The 10,313-nt window shown below is 44.6% G+C and overlaps 2 long non-coding RNA genes across 2 annotated transcripts; both read left to right on the plus strand.

Moving 5' to 3' along the window:
* The first annotated feature begins 1,375 nt into the window (after positions 1-1,375).
* LOC137072091 (uncharacterized) lies at positions 1,376-2,671 on the plus strand. Its single transcript, XR_010904620.1, has 3 exons — positions 1,376-2,145; positions 2,305-2,464; positions 2,566-2,671. It is a non-coding gene; the product is annotated as an uncharacterized lncRNA (long non-coding RNA).
* Positions 2,672-8,167: 5,496 nt separating this feature from the next.
* On the plus strand, positions 8,168-9,463 carry LOC137072092 (uncharacterized). The gene is made up of 3 exons (XR_010904621.1): positions 8,168-8,937; positions 9,097-9,256; positions 9,358-9,463. It is a non-coding gene; the product is annotated as an uncharacterized lncRNA (long non-coding RNA).
* The last annotated feature ends 850 nt before the right edge of the window (positions 9,464-10,313 follow it).

Consider the following 10,313-nt stretch of genomic DNA (forward strand, 5'->3'; position numbering starts at 1 on the left):
CAAACTTTTTTCCTTTACTGTTGAACATTAAATTTGACAGTAAGCTTCTCCTGTTTTAGGTCAGGCTATCCTTAGAAATATGTTCACTATCCTTGGCTGCAATTTAATTCAAAGCTTTGCGTCTACTATTTTGACTAACTTTCTTTTCATTGTCTAGTCTGTGAAATTATAGCTGGCTAGCAATGGAACTTGTACCTGCTTTTCAACTGTTTATTCTCTCTCTCTCTCTCTCTCTCTCTCTCTCTCTCTCTCTCTCTCTCTCTCTCTCTCTCTCTCTCAAGCAGGGATGTCATAAAAAAAGGCGCGCACACACACATAACAGTGTCTTTCTCATATACATTGTAACGGTGGCAAGCCCACAACCAACTTAAATAAACAGTTTGGTTTAACAAAACAGTTCGGGCGCCAGACAAGCTTAAACTTGTCAAGATACAAAAAAATCGGGTTGTTGCGTTTGTCACCCCGGAGTAGCTCTTTTAGCCACCGATTACATACAAAAGAATCAGATCACACACAAAGGAGTCATATTCACAGGTATATATATTTTTTCCACCCAAATTCACAAGAAACAACCAAAAAAACAAAATGAACAACAACAAAAAATAGGATACAGACATAAGAAAATGTAATTAAAGAACCTATAGTTCCTTCTATCTATTATTTCCACAAAAAAAAACTTTCACAGTTGGTTAAATGTAGTTACAATGGGAACAACAAAAATAAATACAGACAAAAATAAATAACCAAAGAGGACAATAACTTAAATGACTTCAACCCACAATGACTGTGCTTTTAAGTAACTCTGTAGATTAACGTCATACAATAGCTTCATCTCCCACAAGTGAGAGAAAATAAAATAAAAATAATAATAGATGAAAACATCAATTCAGTCAGTTAAGGCATGACCAGAAAACAAAAAACAAAAAAAATGTGTCCACACACAGTCGTGCAAATCAACCACCAGGAATGGAAAAAGTCTTTGCCTAGGCGTGATGAATTTGCGTGCGTGAATGTTCAGGTATGTTCGCGTAATGGGTGGGTGCGTGTGTGTGTGTGTGTGTGTGTGTGTGTGTGTGTGTGTGTCCACAGCGCTCCGCGCTGCGCTCAGGCTGATGATGGCAGTGAGGAAAACACTGTTTTTAGTCAGAGGGAGTCGGTGAAAACTAAGGGAGTTTTTTAAACAGGAGTTCGTTCACCTGGGCAGCTCTCGCGCCGCTCGTCAGCCACCAAGACTTCGTCACCCTGCCACCAGCTGCTGAAAGTGCGTGCCGCACTACAGAGATCGCCTCGGAAACGCACGTCCGCTTTAGCGACCCAGCCTGGCTCAAACAGCAGAGATGCGTTCAATCTCACCAACCCAGCGGTTTGTCTCAGGTCATCCGTTTTCTCTCTCTCTTTATTTCATTCTTTCTTTCTCCCCCCTTTCTTTTGCATTTGCCTCCTTATATACCCACGTTTCCTATTTCCGGTTAATTTATTTCCCTCCTCCATCCGGCCACACAACAGGAAAACACACCTCTTTTTCCTCGTACTGCCACACTCTCCCTCCCTAGAGAAAACAACCCATGGTTGTAAGGAAAAAGGTGGAAAATGGGGATTAAAATCCCAAGAAATCCTCATCCTCACTGGCGGATTCTTGAACTATCTCAAGGAGTCGTTGCCTCTCTTGAATTTCAACCTCCTCAGATGTGGGGTAACATGGTTTTAAATTAGTCACATGCACATTGCGAACATCTTCCCCCGTGGACTCCAACGCCACTTGATAATTCAACGGACCCTGCTGCTTTATTATACGGTAAGGACCCTTCCATCTTGGAGCAAATTTTGCACTGAAGTGATGTTGGGCACTGGACTGGGGAAAATTCCTTACCCACACCCGGTCCTTTTCCTTAAAGAATACCTCCCGTCTGTTTTTATTGTAGTTCCTGAGCTGTCTTTTCTGTGCTTTTTTGCAGCATTCCTTGGCCTTTGATTGAAGTTGGACAAGATTATTGACAACATCATATGAAGGTAGATCGGGAGAGAGATTCTTACCGTGCAACAGTTTGTCCATTGGACCTTGCAACTTTCTCCCCAGGTGGAGTTCTGCTGGACTCATGCCAATGGACTCCTGGACAGCTGAGTTAACTGCAAATCGTAGTTCAGGTAAGTATTGATCCCATTTCTTATGGTTATCATCTACATAAGCGGCAATCATATACTTTAGGGTCCTGTTTACTCTCTCTGTCATATTGGTTTGTGGGTGGTAGGCTGTAGTGAGTTTTTGTGAGACACTCCACTTACCACATAACTCCTTAAATACAGCAGAAAGGAACTGGGTACCTCTATCTGATACGATGAAGTCCGGAACACCCCATCGTGTCAGAATCTCTCTCCTGAAAATCATTGCCACAGTTTGTGCATTGGCCTTCCTCATGGGAAACAGCTCCACCCAGCGGGTAAAGTAGTCCACAAAGACAAGAAGGTACTCATTCTGTTGGGTACTGCGGGGCATTGGTCCCATGATGTCTACCCCTATCATTTCGTTGGGATGTGAGGTGCTAATTTGTTGTATTTTCCCTGCAGGTTTACGATTCTCGCTTTTGAGGGTTTGGCATTTCACACACCTTTTGACGTAATTCTTTACGTCCGCCCACATCCCTGGCCAAAAAGCCACCTCATGCAGCCTCTGGTAAGTTTTGTAAATACCCATATGACCACTTAACGGATTTGCATGATAGTGTTGCAGGGCTGTCAAAATCAGACTGTTGGGCATGTATATCCGGTAATGACATTGGCCACTCTTCAACTGGGTTGTGTGGTACAATTTATCCTCCACTACCGTATATTGATCTTTTAGATGATCGTCATGTCCTGCCATTTTTTGGAATATTCTGATGACTTCAGGATCTTTGTGTTGTTCCTCCCATATGGCAGCCGCAGTGATTGGAAGGTCTGGTTCCTCAGTTCGACTGGCATATACACTACATGCAGGTTGGGTGTGGATCCGGGAGAGAGCATCAGGTGCTACATTTAGCCTACCCTTCCGGTACTCAACTACAAAATCAAACTTCTGCAGTCGAAGAACCCATCTGATCAGTCGGCTGGTGGTTTTTGTAGAGCTCATTACCCACTGCAGGGCTGAGTGATCGGTCACGACAGTGAAGAGTTTGGGCTCTAAATAATGCTGCCACCTTTCTAGAGCCCACACGACAGCAAGACATTCCTTCTCTGTCGCGGAGTAATTAGTTTCTGCTTTGTTCAGGGTCCTACTGGCATAAGCAATCACCTGCTCTGAGCCCTGGTCCCGGCGCTGCGTCAGCACAGCACCCAGTCCGGTGTCACTGGCGTCAGTATACACAATAAATGGTCGTTCAAGGTCAGGATGTCCAAGGATGGGAGGTGAGGTGAGACATGCTTTTAGTAATTCGAAAGCCTGTTGACATTGGGGTGACCAATTAATTGCATGACCCTTTTTTTTTAAGGCATTAATGGGTTCTGCGATCCGCGAGAAATTTGGCACAAACCGGTGGTACCACCCGGAGAGTCCAAGAAAACGCTGAACTTCTTTGATGTTTCGTGGTACAGGGTATGCCCGTATAGCTTCCACCTTACTCGGGTCTGTGGAGATACCATGAATATTCACTACATGCCCGAGGAATGTCAACTCCTGAAGACAAAACCTGCTCTTCTTTAAATTTACAGTCAACCCCGCTGTCTGCAATCGATGGAGAATTGTCTGGAGATCAAGGAAGTGTTGGTCCACACATTGTGAGTACACTATAATATCATCAATATAGACAAAACAGATGTTACCTCGTAATTCTCCTAAAACGGTCTCCATCAATCTTTGAAAGGTTGCTGGGGCATTTTTTAATCCAAAGGGCATGACTTTAAATTGATATAACCCTGATGGAGTGATGAAGGCAGTCATGGGTTTGCTATCTGGGTCCATTGTTACCTGCCAGTATCCACTGTTGAGGTCGATGGTCGAAAAGATGGATGCACCCGAGAGGGATTCAAGAATCTCATTGATGTTTGGAAGAGGGTATGCATCACTCTCGGTTATAGCATTAACCTTCCGGTAATCAACACAGAATCTCATTTTACCATCTTTTTTGGGAACTAGAACAACAGGTGAAGCCCAGGCAGAATGAGATGGTTCTACGATACCTGCTTTTAACATTTCTTCCAACTGCTCCCTTACAACTGCTTGTTTTGAAGGATTCATGCGATACGGTCGCTGTTTAATGGGCACTGGATGAGTGATATAGAGGTGGTGTTGAAGAACATCCGTCCGTCCCGGACGAAGGGTACACACCTCATAGTTGGACTCTAAGATTTGCTGCAGTTGTTGTTTTCCATCTGGTGGTAAGTGAGCACCATTTACCGCAATGTTGATCAACTCCTGGTCATCCAAATTGTCAAGTGGGCAGGATAGCAATGGGTGTTTAGGTGGAGGAACGGAACTAAGCAGGGACATGCTTTGCTTAACGCTCTTTTGATTATGTTTCTTTTCCAGGTGTGGTGGTTTCACGACAGGTATACTGGCCTGACCTGGTTGAAAAGGGTAGTCTTCATTAGGGGCAGACTTGAAGGAGTATTTCTGGTCTGTCACATTAATCTGCAGTCCACTAGAGAATATAAAGTTCAAACCTAGAATCACTGCATAAGCAAGGGCTTTGGAGGTGAGGACAGCCACCCACACTGAGAAAGTCTTATCATGAATAATAATAGGCAGATTTATCCAGCCTAATGGAACTTCTGCAACACCATTAGCTAAATATAGAGGACCAAGGGTCCAAGGGTGCAATTTGACTCTGGGATTAAGCTCTGACCAAAGGTTTTCATGTAGGAGGGTGTAACTTGCGCCTGTATCCAGTATAGCCTTTCCTCTCCAAGTGCCAATACTAATGGGTATTACTAATTGTTGTGGTACCGCAGTCGGCTGATTTGTGGGGGTATTGAAACCTGTGGCGGTACTCTCTTCCATCGTCATAGATGGCCAAGGAGTGGCTGCTGCTGACACCGCATTGCTAGAAAGGGTATTTGGCTGGCGAGGCGGAACCCCAGACTTCAGAGGTTGGAAGGAACGTTTATTAGTGTTGGCACGATGCTGATCAGATGGCTGGTTGGAAGAAGCAGACGTAAAATGTGGGCAGTTTCCAGGTGAGTGGTAACCTTTACACCTCCAGCACTGTACTTGAGGCTTCTCCATGGGTTGGTTAGACATTGGTCTTTGGGGCATTGTAGGTGGTTTCATAGCCTTACGTCCCTCATTTTGGATGTGCTGCGCATAATCCTTTTCCAGCTGGTGACCCAACTTCACTAGATCTTCAACAGTGCTTACTCTGCTGCGTAGCTGACTGGCCAGATAGGGCTTGATATTTTTAAGGATCAATTTTACCATGTCACTCTCTGTTAGGGCCGGCTTCCACCTTTTGCAGAGAGCTCGATACGAAAATGCAAAATCCCTGATGGATTCTTTCTCTCCTTGGATTCTATTTCTGACCCGATCAGCCAGCTCATCTTCATAATCCTCCGAGAGGAAAGCCGAAAGGAAGGCGGATTCAAACTCACCCCATGTCATTATAGAGGATCTGGCAACCTCCCACCAGTCACGGGCAGTTCCATACAGGACAGTTCGGAAGGTGGCCAGCAGGTCTGCATCAACCAAAGGATGTATTGCTAGAAAATCTTGACAACGGGCCAGATATAGCAAAGGATCTGGGTCATCGGAGGGTCTTCCAAAAGTGGGAAACGTTAATTTCAGGTAGTCACTTCTTACCCCTGTAGTAGCAGATGAAGATGCAAGTGCAGGTGCAGTCACTGAGGGAGAGGGAGGAAGGGAAGCGAGTGACGTAGAATCAGGAGGGGATGGTAGCCTTTCCTTAAGTAGATCCACTATCTTCTTTTCTTGTGTTTTGCAACGGTCCGTCATCTCAGTCTCAAACTTCCTTAAGTTGGTACAAAGCATAGCAGTTTGACTGTGGCATTGCTGTATTTCTGTTGTCAGCTGGTCATGGCTTTTTTGAAAGTGCTGTTGCATGGTTTTTAGGTCTTGCTGAACTTCCAGCTGGAGCTGATCCACCATGAAGCGTACCTCAGATACAACAGTAGATTCTACTTTTTGCAGTTCCCCTGATATCATGAGTTTCATAGCTTTCGTTAACTGATCAGCCTCAGACTCCTCCTGTTTTCTGCTCGTGGCCAACAGGGTAAGAACTTGCTGCTGGTTGTCCCTCACTTTGGTAGAAAGGTTATCAATTTGGTCACAGTGCTGAGACGAAGCTGCTTTCAGCCCCTGGGTAAGTTCACAAACTGCTTTCGTCTGGGTTTTAACAAAATCCATTAGTGTATCCCAATTACCTTGAACCTGTGAAGTAAGTTGTTGCATTTCTCTTCCAGGAGTGGGGAGTCCACCAGGCAAATCCTGCTGAGTCACAGAGAAAGAAGAGGAGAGGTCAGGTGATGTGCATAGCCGCATGGGGCCTGGGCCCTGTTCCCAGGAAAGGGTGTGTACTGGAGTGCTGAACTGGACATGTGATTCTGGATGTCTAGTTCTAAAGGGCACTTGGGTGTATGGGACTGAGGCATGGGGAACTTGTGGTGAAGGATGCCCAGGGGAAACCTGTGGTGATGGGACAATTGGCCATATAGGGGTTGCAACATCTGGAGGAGCTTCAATATCCACAAAAGTGGACATAGGGGATGGTGTAGTGGTCATGTCTGCAAGTACAATAAAGTGTGTACAATGTTATGTAAAATGAAATTGTGTACGTGTGTCAGTATTAGGCAGCAAAAAACAGCAACAACATTACAATGTTGTACCAGGATTAATTAAACAAATCTAACCCCCATACACTGATTTGCCCTCTCTTCACAAGCATGCAACCGCAAGGTGACACTTCAAATCTTCCTCATTAATTGTTACCTCCTTAACTTCAACAAGCAAGCTATTCCACAGTTCAAAAGACACAGGTTACCAAAATACAAATTCCCCCAAAGAAATAACAGCAATGTAAATCACATTCTTTAGAGGGTGTTTCACAAAGGAAAAAAAAATGGTTTTCATTTCAAGTTCATAAACAAATTTTCAAAAAAGGTTTTTTTTTTTTCAAAAAGTTCAGGGTCCCTGTTCGGGCGCCACTTCTGTAACGGTGGCAAGCCCACAACCAACTTAAATAAACAGTTTGGTTTAACAAAACAGTTCGGGCGCCAGACAAGCTTAAACTTGTCAAGATACAAAAAAATCGGGTTGTTGCGTTTGTCACCCCGGAGTAGCTCTTTTAGCCACCGATTACATACAAAAGAATCAGATCACACACAAAGGAGTCATATTCACAGGTATATATATTTTTTCCACCCAAATTCACAAGAAACAACCAAAAAAACAAAATGAACAACAACAAAAAATAGGATACAGACATAAGAAAATGTAATTAAAGAACCTATAGTTCCTTCTATCTATTATTTCCACAAAAAAAAACTTTCACAGTTGGTTAAATGTAGTTACAATGGGAACAACAAAAATAAATACAGACAAAAATAAATAACCAAAGAGGACAATAACTTAAATGACTTCAACCCACAATGACTGTGCTTTTAAGTAACTCTGTAGATTAACGTCATACAATAGCTTCATCTCCCACAAGTGAGAGAAAATAAAATAAAAATAATAATAGATGAAAACATCAATTCAGTCAGTTAAGGCATGACCAGAAAACAAAAAACAAAAAAAATGTGTCCACACACAGTCGTGCAAATCAACCACCAGGAATGGAAAAAGTCTTTGCCTAGGCGTGATGAATTTGCGTGCGTGAATGTTCAGGTATGTTCGCGTAATGGGTGGGTGCGTGTGTGTGTGTGTGTGTGTGTGTGTGTGTGTGTGTGTGTCCACAGCGCTCCGCGCTGCGCTCAGGCTGATGATGGCAGTGAGGAAAACACTGTTTTTAGTCAGAGGGAGTCGGTGAAAACTAAGGGAGTTTTTTAAACAGGAGTTCGTTCACCTGGGCAGCTCTCGCGCCGCTCGTCAGCCACCAAGACTTCGTCACCCTGCCACCAGCTGCTGAAAGTGCGTGCCGCACTACAGAGATCGCCTCGGAAACGCACGTCCGCTTTAGCGACCCAGCCTGGCTCAAACAGCAGAGATGCGTTCAATCTCACCAACCCAGCGGTTTGTCTCAGGTCATCCGTTTTCTCTCTCTCTTTATTTCATTCTTTCTTTCTCCCCCCTTTCTTTTGCATTTGCCTCCTTATATACCCACGTTTCCTATTTCCGGTTAATTTATTTCCCTCCTCCATCCGGCCACACAACAGGAAAACACACCTCTTTTTCCTCGTACTGCCACACTCTCCCTCCCTAGAGAAAACAACCCATGGTTGTAAGGAAAAAGGTGGAAAATGGGGATTAAAATCCCAAGAAATCCTCATCCTCACTGGCGGATTCTTGAACTATCTCAAGGAGTCGTTGCCTCTCTTGAATTTCAACCTCCTCAGATGTGGGGTAACATGGTTTTAAATTAGTCACATGCACATTGCGAACATCTTCCCCCGTGGACTCCAACGCCACTTGATAATTCAACGGACCCTGCTGCTTTATTATACGGTAAGGACCCTTCCATCTTGGAGCAAATTTTGCACTGAAGTGATGTTGGGCACTGGACTGGGGAAAATTCCTTACCCACACCCGGTCCTTTTCCTTAAAGAATACCTCCCGTCTGTTTTTATTGTAGTTCCTGAGCTGTCTTTTCTGTGCTTTTTTGCAGCATTCCTTGGCCTTTGATTGAAGTTGGACAAGATTATTGACAACATCATATGAAGGTAGATCGGGAGAGAGATTCTTACCGTGCAACAGTTTGTCCATTGGACCTTGCAACTTTCTCCCCAGGTGGAGTTCTGCTGGACTCATGCCAATGGACTCCTGGACAGCTGAGTTAACTGCAAATCGTAGTTCAGGTAAGTATTGATCCCATTTCTTATGGTTATCATCTACATAAGCGGCAATCATATACTTTAGGGTCCTGTTTACTCTCTCTGTCATATTGGTTTGTGGGTGGTAGGCTGTAGTGAGTTTTTGTGAGACACTCCACTTACCACATAACTCCTTAAATACAGCAGAAAGGAACTGGGTACCTCTATCTGATACGATGAAGTCCGGAACACCCCATCGTGTCAGAATCTCTCTCCTGAAAATCATTGCCACAGTTTGTGCATTGGCCTTCCTCATGGGAAACAGCTCCACCCAGCGGGTAAAGTAGTCCACAAAGACAAGAAGGTACTCATTCTGTTGGGTACTGCGGGGCATTGGTCCCATGATGTCTACCCCTATCATTTCGTTGGGATGTGAGGTGCTAATTTGTTGTATTTTCCCTGCAGGTTTACGATTCTCGCTTTTGAGGGTTTGGCATTTCACACACCTTTTGACGTAATTCTTTACGTCCGCCCACATCCCTGGCCAAAAAGCCACCTCATGCAGCCTCTGGTAAGTTTTGTAAATACCCATATGACCACTTAACGGATTTGCATGATAGTGTTGCAGGGCTGTCAAAATCAGACTGTTGGGCATGTATATCCGGTAATGACATTGGCCACTCTTCAACTGGGTTGTGTGGTACAATTTATCCTCCACTACCGTATATTGATCTTTTAGATGATCGTCATGTCCTGCCATTTTTTGGAATATTCTGATGACTTCAGGATCTTTGTGTTGTTCCTCCCATATGGCAGCTGCAGTGATTGGAAGGTCTGGTTCCTCAGTTCGACTGGCATATACACTACATGCAGGTTGGGTGTGGATCCGGGAGAGAGCATCAGGTGCTACATTTAGCCTACCCTTCCGGTACTCAACTACAAAATCAAACTTCTGCAGTCGAAGAACCCATCTGATCAGTCGGCTGGTGGTTTTTGTAGAGCTCATTACCCACTGCAGGGCTGAGTGATCGGTCACGACAGTGAAGAGTTTGGGCTCTAAATAATGCTGCCACCTTTCTAGAGCCCACACGACAGCAAGACATTCCTTCTCTGTCGCGGAGTAATTCGTTTCTGCTTTGTTCAGGGTCCTACTGGCATAAGCAATCACCTGCTCTGAGCCCTGGTCCCGGCGCTGCGTCAGCACAGCACCCAGTCCGGTGTCACTGGCGTCAGTATACACAATAAATGGTCGTTCAAGGTCAGGATGTCCAAGGATGGGAGGTGAGGTGAGACATGCTTTTAGTAATTCGAAAGCCTGTTGACATTGGGGTGACCAATTAATTGCATGACCCTTTTTTTTTAAGGCATTAATGGGTTCTGCGATCCGCGAGAAATTTGGCACAAACCGGTGGTACCACCCG

This window comes from Pseudorasbora parva, chromosome 3, assembly GCF_024679245.1.
Source record: "Pseudorasbora parva isolate DD20220531a chromosome 3, ASM2467924v1, whole genome shotgun sequence".
Lineage (NCBI taxonomy): Eukaryota > Metazoa > Chordata > Actinopteri > Cypriniformes > Gobionidae > Pseudorasbora > Pseudorasbora parva.